Here is a 19,754-nt window from a genome sequence, read left to right on the forward strand (position 1 = left end):
TAAAGAACGTTTGAGTGAATCAGCACATGAAGTTTTTATTTTTTCCTGTCCAAAGTCGTCAATGCATAGTAATAGCAAAAATTGCTCATAATTTTCAAATTCTTATTATTTATCTGGTATGCTGTACTTTTCTTATTTTAACTGAATTTAGAAATGTTTTGTAGCAACTAAAGTTAATTTTTTTAATACTGTAAATAAGGACTTAAAATTTTAAATATGTGACATTTCTGTTTTATTTGTTTTAGTATTAGAGGAACATCCAAGGTTGTTTTTTTTTTTTTAATTTTATTGTATTGAATTTGTTCATTGATAATTCCATGTATGTATAAAATGTATTCAGGCTGTGATAAGTCTCACCAACTTTCTTCTGCTTACTACTTCTGTTACCCATCACCTTCCTTCAAGTCCATTTCCCACATTCATATCATCTATCTATCTACCATCCATCCATCCATCCATCCATCCATCCATCCATCTATCTCTATTTATCCATCCATCCATCTACCTATCATCTATCTGTCTGTCTGTCTACCTACTTACCTACCTACCTACCTACATACATACCTATCTACTGAGATTCATTGAGTTTAACTAAGATCTTTTGTTTGATCCTAGGTTCTAGGAGATGCTTTACTAGATACATAAAGAAAGACAATGACAGCCCTTATGCCCTAGAATTCCAACAGTAGCCAACAGTTCATCAGGGAGATGTAGAGCTTCATGAGTCCCTCCCTAGTCTACAGTTGACTATTGACAGATAGGCCCAGTGCTATACAGGCCTATTGCATGCAGCCACAGCTTCTGTGAGATCATGACTGGATTGGCTGTGCCATGCTTGGAAGTAAATCTCTCACATCCCTTCCCATTCTTTCTATTCTAGATTCTTTCTACCATGCCTCTGTGCCATCTGGGGTGATCCATGAGGCTTATGGGGAAAGGAATAAATGCCCCATTTATGGTTGAACGTCAAATCTGAACATACATTTAGCCTTTTGAGCAGACATGTATCTTTAGGCATTCACTGCTATTCATTGCAAAGAGAATCTTCTCTGGATAAGCCTGGGATTATACTTTGTTTAAGGTCATAAAAATAAATAGAATGAAAGCTACTTGATGGTGTGATAACTTAACCACAGTGAGTTCACCACTAGGGACCAAGACCTCACTGATTGATTTTTAATAGCATTCACAAACACAAAATCTCACTTGTGGTACAGACCTAAAATCTAATTAGAGAATGGTTGCATACCCTTAACTACAGTGCCACTATTGCACTGGTAGGCATATTTTTGCCTGGCAGGTTGGTATGAGAGTTCATAGAGTGTTCACAGCTGGGTAAGGTCTCAATGCCTCCCCACCATCACAGCCCTCAAAGCCTCTGTAGTACCTTAGGGTACTATAACATCTAGTCAGTAGGGAGAAGTTTTCCCTTACAGTTCTAGCTCGATTTCCCTATATGGTACTGTAGGGAATAGAGTATTATCAACTAGTTCTTGTGGTCAACCAAGAGGAATGGCAAGAACCTGCATTGCTTTTGGGCCTTTGAAGCTCTGTGAGCAACAATTCAAAAGGAGGCAATTCCCACCTGCCTGGCTCTAAGGTTTTTGTTTAATATCCCTTGATTAAAGGAGCAGCATTATCCAGATGTGCAGGCATTATTCAGATCTGCAATCCAGATCCTCCTTTTTTTTTAACTTGTATTTTATTGTCTTAAAAAGACTCTTTACATACTCCTTTTAATATATTCTTAATTTGGTTGACTTTTCCTCCTACATTCCTCATCTCTCCCATGCTCTCATTCCATCCCTGCTTCTATTTTCTGTATTTTATTTTTATTATCCATTCACCAGTCGACTGATTCTGTATCATAGCATTGTAACTGGAACAGCAATGCACATGGTTGAGCTAGTGGCTCTGTGATAAAAATTTCGAATATTCTGGGTATATGCTCAGAAGTATTGAAGCAGGGTAAATGATAGCTCCATTTCTAGATTTCTGAGGAAGCTATATGTTGATTTCCAAAGTTTCTGACCCAATTTACATGAACCAACAGTGGGTAGGGTTTCCTCTTTCCTTGCAGCCTAGCCAGCATTTGTCTTTATGTGATTCTTCCCCTTCTGAAAAGACAGAGCGGCCTGGAACTATGTAGGCAGGATGCTCGGCACTCAGAAATCTAGCTGTCTCTGCTTCCTGAGTGCTGAGATTAAAGTCATGCACCACCACGCCCTCATGACTTCTTGATAATAGCTATTCTGACTAGCGTTACATAGAATCTGCAGTAGTTTTAATTTGCATTGCTCTGACATCTAAAGATGTTGAATACTTAAACATGTTTTTAACCTTTCCTATTTCTCCTTGGGAGAATTTTCTGTTCAGATCCATAGTTCATTTTATTTGTTTGTTGATTGCTTTTTTTCAATATTTAATATTTTTGGAGTTCATGTATATGTGAATATGTATTTCAGTGTTATGTATGCACATATATAACAAATATATACCTATACATATAACAAATTCATATTTATGTAAATAACTTTTAATATCCTATAACACATATAATTATATAGATATATAGTTATAACTATACATACCGTATGTGTTATGTTATTAAAAGTTATTTACATCACTATATAACATATACATATATTACATATATGCAGATCTAAGTATATACATACATGATATGCAATCCACATATAATATGTATGTAGTAACATATATATACATATAAATATGCATATATATGTTATATAGTGTTATACATAACTTTTTTGATAGGTTCTCATTATATAGCTCTGGCTATCCTGGAACTATGTAGATCAGTCTGTCCTCAACCTCACGGAGTTCCACCTGCCTCTACCTCCCAAGTGCTGGTATTAAAGGTGTTTGCCACCATACCTGGTATATTCTATGTCAGAGCCCACTTTGTGGGCTGCCTTTTCACTCAGTTGACAGTTTCTCTTGTTGTCCAAAACCATTTTAATTTCACAAGATCACATTTTTTTTTCTATTGTTGAAATGTTTCAGAAAACCAGGGCATATGTACGGGTAATGAGTTTATTCACACTCAGTTTTGGCCATAACTCAAGAAGTCAGGCTGAGAGCTGCCAGAGGGCCACCTGTGCCCTATATACCACAGGTGTCCATGCCTTCAGAACAGTTCTTCTGTTAAAGATCTGGGTCAACATTGCTCCTCAATGCCCTGATGTGAGTCCATGCACATTATCAACCAAGCATTGACATTCATTTTGACCCTGAACATTTGTAATCTCATTCATTAAATAACTGATACTTACATTTTTGTTATGCTACATTTAGGCTCAACTATTATTATTTGAACCCTAAGAAGACAAACAGATTTCAGCAGTTCATCTATGTCTTTGGCCGGTTCTTTCTCTGTGCCTCACCTATCATTATCTAAAGTTTCATTATGAGTGATGTACTACTACCATGGTTTCTGCTATATTCCTCATGTGCAAAAAGCTGGAAGAAAATGAATTTATATTTGGCTTTAAAGATAGTTTAGAAGAATCATCAAGACCAAGTTCCCTAAATTCTCCATTTGCTTGATAGGAGTAAAACATAGCAGATTATGGCTGTCGGTATTTCTGAGAGAGGTCGTTAACACTGATTCTAATTTTTCTTCTGCCACTGTATGGTTCTAGTTTATCTCTTTATGTTACCTGTCAACAATAATTTATGTTGTAGCACATATTTTAGCCTGTGATCTCATGTAGCTCTTGCTGAACCAAAGGGGTTGCATTAAGGCTAAGAAAGCAATGTGATTTGCAGACAATTGATATGAAGGGGCTAGATGAAAGAGGATACTTTAGTTTGCTCTAAGAGAACAATGTATGATTATTAAATCTCTCTTATTTCTGTCATTAAACTTGATATTTAGTTCAACATACAAAAAGTCAAGTTACCAATTTAGAAATGATTCTTGGCATGTGATGCATGTGTATAACTTTCCATTCTCTATTTAACAAACAAACAGAGGACCTAAAGCAGTTAGGTTTCAATGTTGTAAATGGTTGGTTGAGAAGAATGAAAAATTAAAAAGGATAGACATGTGATGATTGAGATTTTCTTCCTTCTCATAGCTCAAAACACAATCTCACAGAAGACTTCTTCATACTCAGGCTTTTACAGTCTTTCTGCCCCTTCTTCCATGATGTTTCCTGAGCCTTAGGTGCAGGAGTTGCATTGTAGACGTATCTACTGGGTCTGGGCATCCCGTAACCAGTTGTTCTCCACATTTTGACCAGTCTTCTGGAGTGCTCTGCCTGTACATGTAAACTCCATTTCTTCCTTTCTATATCAGAGAGACATCAATTACATGAGCTATTGATTTAACAACTCTTGTGAATGTTTTACTTACATTTAGTTCCTTAAGTCTATAACATTCTTTAATTTAATTAAATTTAAATGTTTATCCACTTAGGTTGTTTAAATCAATTAATGTTTTTTTAATTTTTAGTTCAGAAATTAATAGCACTTTTTACTATTAATTAAACAATCTATTTTATTATTAATTATTAATTATTATTATTATTATTATTATTATTATTATTATTATTATTAGGGGGATGTGCATGTGTGTGTGGGTGTGTGCAGGCCACAGGTTAAGTGTGGAGATCAGTACTGCCATTGAGAGTCAACTCTGTCCTTCCACTGTGGGGTCTGTGGATCAAACTCAGGTTGTCAAGTTTACAGGGAAAGTGCTTCTACCACTTAGCTATTTCTCTGGTTCATTTTCTATTTCCAACTTCTAAAAATAAGGACTTTCACAGCTAGCAAGTTATTATCCTTTGACAATGTGTGCTTCCATGCTAACAGGAAGGATTTCTTGACTGTTCTCTTCGGCACAATATCCAGACTAGATCAGTTCTCTACATCTCAGAAATACAATCTTTCCTGAGGAAATAGACTCTGAACATAGAATGTTACGAGAAGCAAATATAGGGAAATGATGGTGAAAACAGCTATGAGGCTCTTCTGGTGTTTTCCAAGTGGTCTATTAAAAATCATTCAATTTGCCTAGTTTCATAATTATACATTTTGCTATGATCTGGGTCACAGTTAACTTGATTTATATTTTTTCCTATTCTGCAAATAGGATACTAATAAGCTAAAGATAATTTTTCTCTCTTAAGCTGTTGCAGTTGATTTTGATACTTTGCCTTCTGTTAAACATTTCCACTTACCTTAAATAACTTTGAAATTGTGTATGAAATATGATTCATAATTTACATTTTCAACAGACTAACTATGTCATGATGATAGATGAGAAAATATGTCTTTATTGCTTGAGTCCAATTTTGATTATCTGGCCTCAGTTGAACTTTCTGAATAATATTATAAACCAACGAGCTCTTTCCTCATCTCTATTGACTTGATGCATCCTTCATTCTTAACTTTATTCTAAAAACACAAAGGCAGGAATGTATTCATTTTAAAAAAAAACTGTGGATTTTTAAATTACAAGATATAATGGTAAAAAACAAGAAAATGTGCTACTTGTACTAAGAGTTTTTACTGTCATATTTATGGTCATCATTCTCATTTTTGCATGTTCTAGGTACACATTTAAATATTATAAATATTGTGGGTCTTCAGAGTTATGCTACAATCTTTTCCTTTTCTTCTTTGCCTGGCTGTTTTCATCTGATGGTTTTGGATGTAGGTGACTGTTGTCAGTGTTTTTGAGTTGTTGACATAATTAGACCAAGAAAGCTTATATTTTCATTTGTTACTTGGCCTTATCAATTGTGCGTTTCTGATTAGTTATAAATTTCTGATAGTTATAAAGCAAGGTCTTCATCATGTCCACAATCAAGTGACTTGGAGCAGACTCTCCTGGATAAAATGAATCATTTCCATTTTGTTTACCTTACAAACTGCATGTCTGTGAGGCTGATCTCTTATTGAGGGTCGACCTTGTATAATTCATCTGTCTATTTTTTAAAGAATACAGTGATGAATATGAATAGAGTATCAGTGGCCTTGCCCATAAATACCAAATGACGTCCAAATTCTGGCCTCTTGTCCTATTTTTCTTCCAATCATCTTACTTATGTCCTCAAATGCCTACATGATATTTCAGTTGAATAAGCTATGAACAATTTAATCTTAGAATGTCCAAAACTAAAATGATAGTCTTTTTCCTGTGAATTTTGTTATGTATTTCCTGCACTGAAAGCTGGCTTCACTATTGCTTACACATCACAAGTAGAACTTGGAGACTACAGGATGCTTTCTTCCTTTTTAGTCTGTTTTGCCTCCAGTTCATTACTGAATACTATCTTATTTATCTCTAAAATTGCTTTTATATCTCCTGCCACAATTACAGATCACTATTTCCACAAGGTTGAATAATTGCAGCCGTGTTGTGTGTTTGGGATTTTTCTCATTATCTCTAAGCACAATTTAGGTAATTTCTTTTGCCCCAGGTCTATAAATCAATTTGTGAGTTCCAGTCTGAATGATATTTGTTTTTCTCTGCCCTGCATTACTGAGCAATGTGTTTACTCTCATTATCTTGAACATTATCTACTTTCCCACCCCTCCCCCCTCCTTCTCTTCTTGTTTTGCTTTGATTTATTTATTTTTTTTTTTTAAATCTTGGCCTTCTCAATGAAATAAAAATGTGAAAGTCGGTCATTGTGGAAAGAATTTTGTTTCTAAGAAGGCTTGGCAAAACACCAACTCCTATCAATGACATAGTGCTGATTTGTACTAGGTGACAGTGTTGAGATTATACTCAGTGTGACTAATTTGGATTTGTCTCTTGGTATCATGAATGTATCTTGGTTATAGTATTGAACTAAATTGTATAGTTCTAGGATTTGGCAAAATTACTTAAATTCATTTATAATCCAAAAAATAGTTTCTGATTTTCTACAATTTAAAAAACACAGACAAAGAATTATTAAGATCATGAAAAACCAATCATTGTCCCTATTAGCAAGGGGCAGATGGCCCAGGAAGAGGACAAATACAGCAAACAACAATTATACCTAATCACAGCAAAGTCTAAAATAATACCCAAGAGGGCCAGGGTAAGGGAGGGAGAATTTTCCACACTCTCAGGAGACACAGGGAAGGAAGTGGTCCTGGAGGAAGTGAGACTGTACCGAAGCTGGATGGAACTGTGGAGGAAGAGGATGAGCCTGCAGGGTCTGGAGGAGGAGGATGAGCCTGCAGGGTCTGGAGGAGGAGGATGAGCCTGCAGGGTCTGGAGGAGGAGGAGGAGCCTGCAGGATATGGAGGAGGAGGATGAGCCTGCAGGGTCTGGAGGAGGAGGAGGAGCCTGCAGTCTCTGGAGGAGGAGGAAGAGCCTGCAGGTCTGGAGGAGGAGGAGGAGCTTGCAGAGCCGCTCTGCCTAACTAGAAGCCTCACTTCGAATGCTAAAGCATAGCAGACTTCATGTGCTCTAAAATTAATGATGGCACAAATAGGACTCATGAGCCTGCTTATTGACTTTGTTTTTGAACTTTTTCTATTTCATGATGATGTCTTTGGAAAACTGAGATTCTGTGTTTGCTTATTACAGCCAACTCCCCATTTTCCTATTGCTAATGAAGAAGTTTATGACAAAAATGAATACATGTTCTTAAATGTAGGAAAAAAACTACTTTGTTCAAAATCAAAGTTTATGTTTTTGTATAAATAAAATACTTCTGTTAAGTAAACATTTTTAAAAAATATATAATTAAGATGTTGCTACATTCAAATCATAGCTACTGTTTTCTCCCTTTGATGAATATACATTTAATGTATTACCCCAAATATATGTATATATTTACTTAAGCTATCTCAGTTACTCTATCCTGGCTTCAGTAAAAATGATAAAGCAGACATTTCTATGGTAAATTTAAATATATATGAATTAAGGCAATTTATGAAGATCACAGGTTTATGTTTAAAAGAAAAATTATTTTATTTTTATATGGAAGAATATTGACACTGCCTAGCATTTAATGGAATCATGCATGATGTGTATGTTTCTGTGCATTTTTTACATCATTACAATTATGCCACAAGAGAAGACAAGTGGCTTCTCTCGCTTCATCCTTTTTAGTGACAAACAAGCTATTATTTCTCATTGAAAATACATTATTCGCTTGAATTGCAAAGTAGATAAGCCTTTTCTTATTAATTCTAATAAATATGTTTTTGCTAGTTTTATACATTCTGATGAACAATTTGACAGTCAACTAGGGTTTTTTTCTTTTTGCATTTCAATTTAGATACTCCAAAGAGAAAATAGACTCCTTTTAAAATTAGGTTTTAATTTTAAGGATTTAAAGAAGCCAAATGTGTTTTCTTGGTATATAGTCCATTTTCCTGGCACATGGGAAAAATAAATAGATATAGGAAAATAAATAGATACCTGTAAAGACATTGTGAGATTCAACTGCAGATCTTAGTTTCATTTAAATTTCTTTTAAAAAATTTAAATATGTACTCCAACAGATATACTCTCACATACTTTCACACATAGAGACAAACACACAAACACATACGAAACCAACATATTCATATTACACACTGAACTGACACATCACACACACACACACACACACACACACACACACACACACACACACACACACACACACACATACACACACACTTATTTTGAAGGCAAAGGCAGCTTTACTCGCAGAGATTTGGCAGAGAGATTAAGGAATACGTCCAAGTTTTTATTATAGAGAGTTTGCTGAAAGGGAACCTCTATCACTCTCTGCTTGGAAAGCAGAGGCAGATGAATCTCTGTGAATTTGAGGCCAGCCTTGTCTACAGACTGAGCTCTAGGACAGCCAAAGCTACATACACAGAGACACCCTGTCTCAAAAAACAAAAAAAAAAATGTTTGTTTGTTTGTTTGTTTGTTTGTTTGTTTTGTTTTTGTTTTTCAAGACAGTTTCTCTGTGTAGCTTTGCGCCTTTCCTGGATCTCACTTTATAGACCAGGCTGGCATCGAACTCACAGAGATCTGCCTGCCTCTGCCTCCCAAGTGCTGGGAATAAAGGTGAGTGCCACCACCGACCGGCACACAAAAAAAGTAGTTTTATAGTTGAAATTATGACACTAAAATCAATAAAATTTTTGTCCCATATGAGTTGTGAACTTAAAATACTTTTCTCTTTAGAAAAATTAGTAAGCATAGTACAAAAAGTCTTCTTTTTTAAATATTTTTTCTTTATTATTATGTATTTTAAATTTTATACATCAGCCATGGGTAACCCTGTCCTCCCCCCTCCCACACCCACCCCCCTCTTCCCCCAACCCCTCCACTCCATTCCCATGTCCTCCAGGATCAAGCCACCCTTGGGGATTCATTTAAACCTGGTGGATTCAGTACAGGCAGGTCATGTCACCTCCTTCCAGACTGAGCAAAGTGTCCCTGTGTAAGACCAAGGTTTCAAACAGCCAGCTCATGCACTAAGGACAGATCCTGGTCCCACAGACTGGGTGCCTCCCAAACAGATCAAGCTATTCAATGGTCTCACTTATGCAGAGGGCCTGATCCAGCTGGGGGCTCCACAGCCTTTGGTTCATAATTCATGTGCTTCCATTTGTTTGGCTATTTGTCCCTGTGCTTTTTGCAATCTTGGATTCAACAATTCATGCTTTTGCAGACCCTCCTGTTTCTCGACAGTTGGACACCTGGAGCTCCACCTGGGGCCTGGCTGAGGATCTCTGTATCCACTTCCATCAGTTATTGGATGAGAGTTCCAAGACGACTGTTAGGGTGTTTGGCCATCTGATCACCAGACTAGGTCAGATCAGGCTTTCTCTCAACCATTGCCAGCAGTCTACAGAGGATATATCATTGTGGATATCTGGGGACCTTTCGAGCACTCTGTCTATTCCTGTTCTCAAGTGGTCTTCATTTATCATGGTCTGTTATTCCTCATTCTCCCTTTCTGTTCTTGATCCAGCTGGGATCACCTGCTCCCCTAAGCTTTCTTTACTTCAAATCTTGCCCTTCATTACTCCCACTGTCATCCAAGTTGTTCATGTAGATCTCATCCATTTCTCTGTCATTGGGTGATCCCTGGGTCTTTCCTATGGTCCTGTTTTCTAGGTAGCCTCCCTGGAGTTGTGTAGCAGTCTAGTCATCTTTGTTTTACATCAAGTATCCTCCTATGGGTGAGTACATACTGTGTTTGTCCTTCTGAGTCTGGGTTACCTCACTCAGGATGATTTTTTCTAGATCCATCCATCTGCCTGCAAACCTCATGATGTCATTGTTTTTCTCTGCTGAGTAGTACTCCTTTGTGTATATGTACCATATTTTCTTTATCCATTCTTCAGTTGAAGGGCATCTAAGTTGTTTCCAGGTTCTGGCTATTACAAATAAAGCTGATACAAACATAGCTGAGCAAATGCTCTTGTGGTATGATTGAGCATTCCTTGGGTATATGCCCAAGAGTGCTATAGCTGGGTCTTGGGGGAGATGGATTCCCAATTTTCTAAGGAAGCGCCATATTGATTTCCAAAGTGGCTGCACAAGCTTGCATTCCCACCAGCAGAGGAGGAGAGTTCCCCTTGCTGCACATCCTCTCCAGCATAAGCTGTCTTCTGTGCTTTTGATCTTAGCCATTCTGACAGGTGTAAGGTGGTATCTCACAGTCGTTTTGATTTGTCTTTTCCAGATAATTAGGGATGTTGAGCAATTCCTTAAATGTCTTTCAGCCACAAAAAGTCTTCTTTTAACTCTTATACATAAATACACCCAGTGAAAACAATGATGTGGAGGTTAGAATCAGGGCTGAATGTAGCCTTAAACTTGACAGTGATTTGTGAATTTGAATGTTGGGTGGAAGCCCAGATAATAATGATAGTAACCTTTTGGACTCCTCCATTTAGAGCTTGTCAAAAATACTGAATTGTATAGAGTTTAAATAGTGCCAACTCAATAAGTCCAAATCTCATTTTTTAGAGTGAATTTTGGCACAGCCTTGATATCTGTTACAAGGATAGTCTGTTAGCTCAAGTTGATAATGGGTCCTGAGTCTTAAAGCTCTGTGGAGTTAGGTTTTCAAAAACAATATCAGTGGAGAGCAATTTTTTTAATTAATTCGAAGTAGTCTCAAAAGCTGAAATATCTGCACAGTCATGAAACTACATAAGAGCTTACAATTCATAAAAAGTTCTGCAAACATAAAACATATTCAAAAGACAAAAACCCATAAAATCCCTCTTATAAATATTGAACTTAGAACAACTGGGTTGTCAACTTGATTGCAATTTTTGTGTACTATTTATAAATATAAAGACAAGTTCTGTGTATGCTATCAAGAGCAGGCTTAATTTATCCATTTTTTCTTTCATTCAACTTATTTTTATTTAAATCATGTTTATGTGTGTCAAAGGCATTAGGCATCTAAGATGGTAAGGCAAGGTTCTTTCAATCTAAGAAAACTCCATTTTAATGGAGACAATGGTTACATAACTCAGACTTGTGAGGAGAGTGAACCATGAATTTTTCAAATGAGATGACAGAAGAAAATGAATGTGTAGGCTAAGAGACGGAAAAGGAGAGGAGGCTTGATAAGTAAGCCTTGGCCAGATCATGAATCCTTACTATGTTAGACTTTAGGATTAGTGTTTATCTCAAATACACAAGGATGACTACATTAATGTCTGCATTTTGGGAAGAAAACTTTGATTGTAAGGTGGAGGAGGGCAAATCTAGAATCATGAAACAATTTCGGATGCTAAAATAACACTAAATTTATCATGGTCTGTTATTCCTTGTTCTCCCTATCTGTTCTTGATCTACCTAGGATCTCCTGCTCCCCTAAGCTTTCTTTCCCTCAAATCTTGCCCTTCATTACTCCCACTGTCGTCCAGGGTGTTCATGTAGATCTCATCCATTTCTCTGTCATTGGGTGATTCTTGGGTCTTTCCTATGGTCCTGTTTTCTAGGAAGCCTCCCTGGAGTTGTGTAGCAGTCTAGTCATCTTTGTTTTACATCTAATATCCTCCTATGAGTGAGTACATACCGTGTTTGTCCTTCTGAGTCTGGGTTACCTCACTCAGGATGATTTTTTCTAGATCTGAGAAAGAGGAGGGACTGCAAGAGCGTGAATGGTTGAATCCAAGATTGCAAAAAGCACAGGGACAAATAGCCAATCGAAAGAAAGCACATGAATTATGAACCAACAGCTGTGGAGCTCCTAGCTGGATCAGGCCCTCTGGATAAGTGAGACAATTGAATAGCTTGATCTGTTTGGGAGGCACCCAGGCTGTGGGACCAGGACCTGTCCTTAGTGCATGAGCTGGCTGTTTGGAATCTTGGGCTTACACAGGGACACATGCTCAGCCTGGAAGGAGGGGACAGCACCTGCCTGTACTGAATCCACCAGGTTTAAATGAATCCCCAGGGGTGCCTTGATTCTGGAGGACTTGGGAATGGAGGGGAGGGGCTGAGGGGTGGGTGCGGGAGGGGGGAAGACAGGGCAACCCATGGCTGATGTATAAAATTAAAACACATAATAAAAAAAATTAAAAAAAAAACACTAAAGTAGCAGATAACAAGCACTTGAAATAAGAATTTTGCAATTCAAGAATCTTTGCAAATGGAAATGAATATGATTTAGTTACCTAAGAAAGGCAAGGTCACTGAGTCATTCTAGCATGGACTTCAGAAAAGGTTATGTTGAGCATCAACGAATAGAATTCTATGCAAGGAGTACAAGAGGGATATAGAGTATGAGAAACTTCAATAAAGATTTAGACATCTACAGCTTGATTGTTGTGGAAGAGAATTTAGGACAGTTCAGCAGAGGTCAGTCTTAGGGGAACACTGAACTCTAAGTAACAGCAGAAGTGGAGTCGTTCAAGTACAGTAACCACAATGAACCTCAACTACAGAAATAGAGAATGTGTTTAAGGATAAAGAATACGAATGATCAAAGAACTGTGTAGTATTTCATAGCAAAGCAGAAGTATATATTGCATAAATAGCAAAACCCATATGGAAATAACTTTTCAATATGCTTGAGATGTACTGTTAGTACAGTGGCTGGACCAGGAAGATATGCTCAACATTTCTTATGAAGGAGAGACTTAGAAAGTCTAAATTGTGGTAAGGATAAGATAGAGTCAAACAAGAAGGGAGGTGAATGTTAAGGATAAAGAGAAAAATGAAAATATTTTCAAAGAGAAAAAAAGAGAAGCATCAACGTCCATTGTAAGACTGTGCAAAGCTATTTATTTCTCAGTGAAATTGTTCAATTATGAGATGAGAGGCTTGGCATGGTAGATTCTGGTAAACTTCAGACAGTATCTGATAGCTTCTATCTAACAGAGATAGAGGAGAAGTGGATGGAGAGGCAGAAGGAAGGCAGGGGAGGAGAATGGGAGGAGACGACAGGGGAAATTGCAGTCAGGATGCAACATAAATGAAAAAATGCAATTAACAACTAATAAATAAAATGGGGCAAGTCTTTGAAGAAGACATTGTTGTGTGAGTTAGTAAGGTACAAGGACATGAGCAGTGAGGGATAGAGCCTGTGTTCTCCACATATCCCATATTTTCATACACAGGTGAGTTTGGGTGTATGAGAAACCCAGTTTTTATGAACAATGATTGTTACTCTTAAAGATTCTCCCATCTGCAGTGGTTTGTGCAACACATTTCACATTGTGATAGTCAACTAGTTCAAAACTTCAGGTGGTCTGAAACACATGCAGATGCAGTATTATCTGACCTGACACGGTGTCATATCCTTGATCTCACTCAGTTCTTGAAGGAGTCCAAGTTGTGCAGCTGACATACTGCCTTTTCCCAAGTGATCAGATCTGACTCAATTGTATCTTGGACTGCTAACAATTTTGCCAATGCTTGTGGAGCTTTTCGGGTTTGGTTTCTTTTTAGGGTAGTAGAAGAGCTCTGGCATGATTTTCTTCCTTCTTGGGGTTCATTAAAAGGCAAATAGTGCAGTTTCTCCACTAAGATTTGTAGAAGCTTTACTGGCCTCTTACCAAAATTTGCTACTCAGTGAATTCTTTCAGGAGGTAGTTGCCAAGATAGTGAACCAGTCCTACTTTATCTTCCAGAGCATATCTGACACAAATCCACTCAAATAAGTGAATATTCTTAACTTGATGGGCTCATCTGCCAGATTACCAAGAGTGTGTGCCAATGCATGATGCCACTTTGATGGCCATGGCATACAGAATTACAAAGTACTGCTTACACTTCCACAATTCTTTTCAGAGGCCCATTTTCACTCTTCCCTGTCAACTTTATCTGGCAAATCTGAGTATAGGGTGGTGTTTGCACAGCTTTACCAGACTGATAATGATGAGTGTAGGCTATGAATCACCCTGTCACTTGTCTAATATTGCCTCTATACCATGTTTATTCTAGAAAAAAATATTTTCATTATTCAATTCTTACTTTATATTACCAACTAATATATAAGATAAGCTGGATATATTTTTGAAACACCTTTAATTCAAATTAAATTCCAGGAAGAAAAATTATTATTTCATCACATGAAGGGTTAGTATTTTTCCTTTCTGAGAAATCATATGTCTTCAGTTTAAAGTGAAGAATAGTGTGGCATTTTTATAAGTGGTAAGTGTGTGTATGTGTGTGCATGCACCAAGTGATTTATCAACTAAGCCATCTCTTTCAGCACAATTACATAATTTTGTAAGTGAAATATATTTGTATTCATCTATGCTCTGTTACTATGACAGAGTATTTGAGTCGGAGTAATGTACTGTGGAAAGAGGTTAAGGAATATGGAACTGGCACTTTTTTCAGAAGAAAAGGGATTGTTGTACATATGGAAGTAGCTGAGAGAGACAGAGAGACAGAGAGAGACAGAGAGAGAGAGAGAGAGGGGAGAGAGAGAGAGAGAGAGGGAAGAGAGAGAGAGAGAGAGAGAGAGAGAGAGAGAGAGACCCTTGACTACTCTCTAATAGCCATGGATCCAGTATTTCAAGATTCAATTTTGTGACCCCCTAATCCTAGTCAAGAAAAACTTCATACTTATTTTCAAGAAAGATATGAATCCATTTATAAAAGTGGTAACTCAGAACCTAGTAATATCTCAAAAAGCCACATCTCTTATGTGTCCCCCCAAGGTCATTTTATTTCCTTTCAGTGTCATGCCATGGCTAAGGCAATTAATGAATAGCAAAACAAAACTGTATTGCTGTTTGTGGTTTAAAGTTCAGAGATAACAAGATGTTCTTATTGGAGCAACTAACATATTACAAGTCTAATATGTATAGGAATAAACCAACAGGGACTTAAGAGTATACAGGGTTACAATTGAGACTATTTATGAACATCCTATTTCTGAAATGCATTCTTCTTCCAACTCCTATGCAAGAAAATATTATCAAAATATTATTTGGAATATATCCAGATGATCTGTTTAGTATGAAGTGAGTGCTGCTATGGTTAATAGTGTGTTTTTCAATGATTTTCTACATGCACACACATACACACACATACACACACACACACACACACACACACACACTTTCTAGCTGGTTATAGCCTTGACCACCACTAACTAGAAAATAAAAACATAATAATCCTATTTATTATTTATTTTTTAAATGTTTCTTTTATTGCAAGCTTCCAAGATTTAATTTCCAAAAGTGTTTCAGAAAATAATTTCATCTTTAAGTATCCTTGGGTTTTTTTTCTATTTTCTTTTCTTTTTTTTTTCGAGACAAGGTTTCTCTGTGTAGCTTTGGAACCTGCCCTGGAACTCACTCTGTAGCCCAGGCTGGCCTCGAACTCACAGAGATCCACCTGCCTCTGCCTCCCGAGTGCTGGGATTTAAGGCATGCGCCACCACCGCCTGTCAGTATCCTTGTTTTGATTTCATGCTAAATTTGTATATAGTAAACATCACATTGTTTTCATACAAACTTCTTCAAATGAGATTCTAAGATTTTACAGTGTTAATATCCCCTCACCAGTAGACTAGTGGCATACTCTGCATGATTACTACATTTACAGTTATTTGTCATATGTAAGGAAGGAATAGGCAAGGCACTGTAGTTAGTTTCCAAGTTAGCTAACTGCTTTAACTAACTCCATTTTCCCTAGTACGAATCCATTAAACAATTTTTTTGTTAGCACATTTGTGTATAAATTGATTTTTCAAGTATGTAAGCTCCTTTCTTAAGTGAATGTAGGGCATGACATTATGTATGTTCATTTCTTTCTTTCTTTTTATTTTTTTTTTTCAGTTTTCTGGTGCATTGAGGAAATATTCTATGGCATCACATAGTCCTCATAAATATTAAATAGATACAGTCACTTATCCACATCTGTGGCTTCTGCATCCACAAATTTAACTCAGTGCAGAAAGAAAGTATTTGGTAAGAACAACAACAAAAAAATCTGCCTGTACTGAACTTGCATAAACATTTTCCCTTAAATAATACAACTAAACAACTGTTTATGTAGCATTTATATTTTATTAGCCATTGTAAACCATTGAGAATTGGCTTAAGGTGTAAGCAGAGGTGGCTAGATTGAATGCAAGTTCTGTAGTGTTTTGTACAAGGGCAAGAAGCAACTAGACATTTGGTGTGGTAGAGCCTCACATCCAATACTTCATGGATTCTGGTGGATAACATTTTCCCTTATTCCTACAGAAATTCTTTAAATGAAAATTTGGATAGATCCAGTTACTCTATTACTTTTCAACTATGATACATAATATTAAAATATGCCCACATCAAATACGACCTGTCATCAGCATTCTTTCTAACTGGTGCCCAGTTATCAGGTGCTGTTGACTTGAAATTTCCAGAAATTCAAAACTGTTAATAGAATTGTTCTGCTCACTTAGATAACTAATATATAATTATAATACTGATAACATATACAAATTAATTTAGAGAAAGAACGGCTGTTACATAGTACCTTATGTGCCCCCTCGTGTGGGCTAAGTATGCTGCTTTTCAGAACAATTCAGAAAAGCTGAATTTGTCCTTTTCTTTTAAGGTTTCCTTTCCACTTGGGGCTTTCCTTACATTATGTTGGGCTTCCTTTCTCTTCCTCTAAAGTTTCTCCCACTGCCATGTGGCTGTTTGTCTGCCATGTATCTGACCCCCATGCCACATTAAAATGGGACGGCCCTTCCTCTTTTTTCCTCTAATCTCCTTCCAGGCAGCTGCTGGAATTTTACGTCTCACCTGCCTTGAGGTTTTTCCTAATAAAATTGTCTTTGGTCTTTAAAAAAAATGAAAGAAAAGGAGAAAGAAAATGACTGTTCTCTTATCCCATAGGAAGTGAAGAGCTGTAGTGTGGAAGCCGAGTAATAGTCAAAGTGAAAAACAGTTTAAGGGACAGTTGACCCTTGATATTACATATGACTGAAATTTCTAAAAATGTGTTTTTCATTTTAAATAAGCACAATATGTTTACTAAATAAATATATGAACTTGAAAATATGATACATCTTTACCATATATAGTTGTAAAATCAATATTGTTAACAAACTCATTCTGTTTTATTATTGTTGAGGATGGTAAGATAACTCAATGGATGACTGCATACTGCTCTTGCAGGGGACCTGAGTTCAGTCCCCAGCACCTGTATCAGGTGGCTCAAAACCATCTGTAATTTCAGTTCTACATATTTTAGCACTGTTTGGCCTCTGAGGACTCATGAACTCACACAGACACACAATTATATACTTTAATTATATCTACACTCATTCTCACCATACAACTCCTTGCATACCCCCATGTATATTCTCCAAATTTCTTCTTCTTCTTCTTCTTCTTCTTCTTCTTCTTCTTCTTCTTCTTCTTCTTCTTCTTCTTCTTCTTCTTCTTCTTCCTCTTCCTCTTCCTCCTCCTCCTCCTCCTCCTCCTCCTCCTCCTCCTCTTCTTCTTCTTCTTCTTCTTCTTCTTCTTCTTCTCTTCTTCTTCTTCTTCTTCTTCTTCTTCTCCTTCTCCTCCTCCTCCTTCTCCTCCTCCTCCTCCTCCTCCTCTTCCTCCTCCTCCTCCTCCTCCTCCCCCTCCTTTTCCTCCTCCTCATGTTCCTTCTCTTCCTTCATGAATGAAGTCTAAACACAGCTACCTATACATGAATGAGTGTAAGGCCATCACTCAAGCATTGGCAACTTGCCAGGTTCCACAATCCTGAAGCCAACTGACCTCACATCACCTCAGCAGCCATCATCTTCTCTCTTCCCTCTTGGAATTTGACCTGGTTCAATGTGAAAGGCTATGTGAGGAGTCACAGCCCTAGTGAGATCATGATTGCCAAGGCTCCTTCCTATCCAAAAGACACCTCTTTGCAGCTTTCCTTGACCTCTCAGCTATCTATTCTGTTGTCTGCTTGTTCTTCTCTTAGCTTTAGGCAATAGGATCTGCTATAGATCTCACATTTAAGGCTGAATACTCTATTATCACTTATTCTCTGTTCTGTGACCAGTTGGGGGACTTTGTATTAACTTCTTACCAATGAAAAATAAACATCTCTGGTAAAGACACAATGATGGTACATTATGGGCAGAAGGGTAAATATTTGAAGGTGGTTTGATACTATGTCTACTTAGCAACTAAAAAGTAGTAGATTTCTCCTTAGGGCTATGACCTACCCAGCCACAGATAATTTCTGAGAATTATTCTATAGTCAGTGAAGTAATACTTTTCAAATTTTAAAAGTTTGTAGCTTAAAAGATAAGCGATGCTATCTACAATTGATATCCTCTTGCAAAGGAAACGTTAGTTTTTCCCAAGGAGTTTCAATAGAGATATTAACCACATTTAAGGGTAGACCCCATGAACAGCAGTAGATGCCTAACCAACACAAACTCAATGTTATTTTTGTAGACATTTTTTTTGTCTCATATTGCTTTCTTTGGGAATTTTTTGTTTTATTGTTGTTTGATTATATATAATGGTTTCTGATGTTATGTTTTTGTGGGTTTGTGTGTCTTTCATTTCTTCCTTCCTTTCCTCTTTCCTGCTTTCCTCTTTCCTCCTTTCCTCCTCTCTTTCTTCCTTTCATTCTTGCTTTACCTATTTGCTCTCTAACGAGAGAGGGGGGAGGAGGTGGAGTTGGGTGGATAGGGAGGATCTCAGAGAAGTTGGTGAAAGAGAAGGCATGATGAGAATATATTGTGTGAAAATGTTTTTGTCAATTAAAAATGTGAGAGACCAATACCAAAATGTCACTTTTGTCAAATACAAAGCCAAATTAAAATTAATGCATGAAATAAGAATCTTTTTCTTTTATTCTTTTTAAAGTTGACAAAACTTATGGTTGACAAAGTTTTATTGATGACATACAACATAATATTTTTGTCTTTTTTATTAATAAATATTTTGTTCATTCCACATAGCAAACACAGAATATCCCTCCCTCATCCCTCTTCCTGCTCTCCCCCAAGATTTCCCCCCAAGCCCATCTCCTACCCGCTCCTCCAAACAGGTATGGCCTCCCATGGGGAATCAGGAAAGCCTGGTCCATTCAGCTGAGGCAGGTCCAAGCCCCTCCCCCTGTGTATCAAGGCTGTGCAAGGTGTCCCACCATAGGCACTGGGCTCCAAAAAGCCAGTTCAACAACATAATATTTTGATATGTGCAAATATAGTGAAATGACTTAGTCAAGCTAATTGTTAATTACTAGCTTTATCTTGATCCTCATATTTTAGAGTGAGAATTCTTAACATCTGCTCTTAGTAATTTTGCTGTTTGTAATGTATTGTTATTCTCTGTCACCACAATGATGTACAATA

Source organism: Onychomys torridus, chromosome 15 (assembly GCF_903995425.1).
Source record: "Onychomys torridus chromosome 15, mOncTor1.1, whole genome shotgun sequence".
In the NCBI taxonomy this organism is placed as follows: Eukaryota; Metazoa; Chordata; class Mammalia; order Rodentia; family Cricetidae; genus Onychomys; species Onychomys torridus.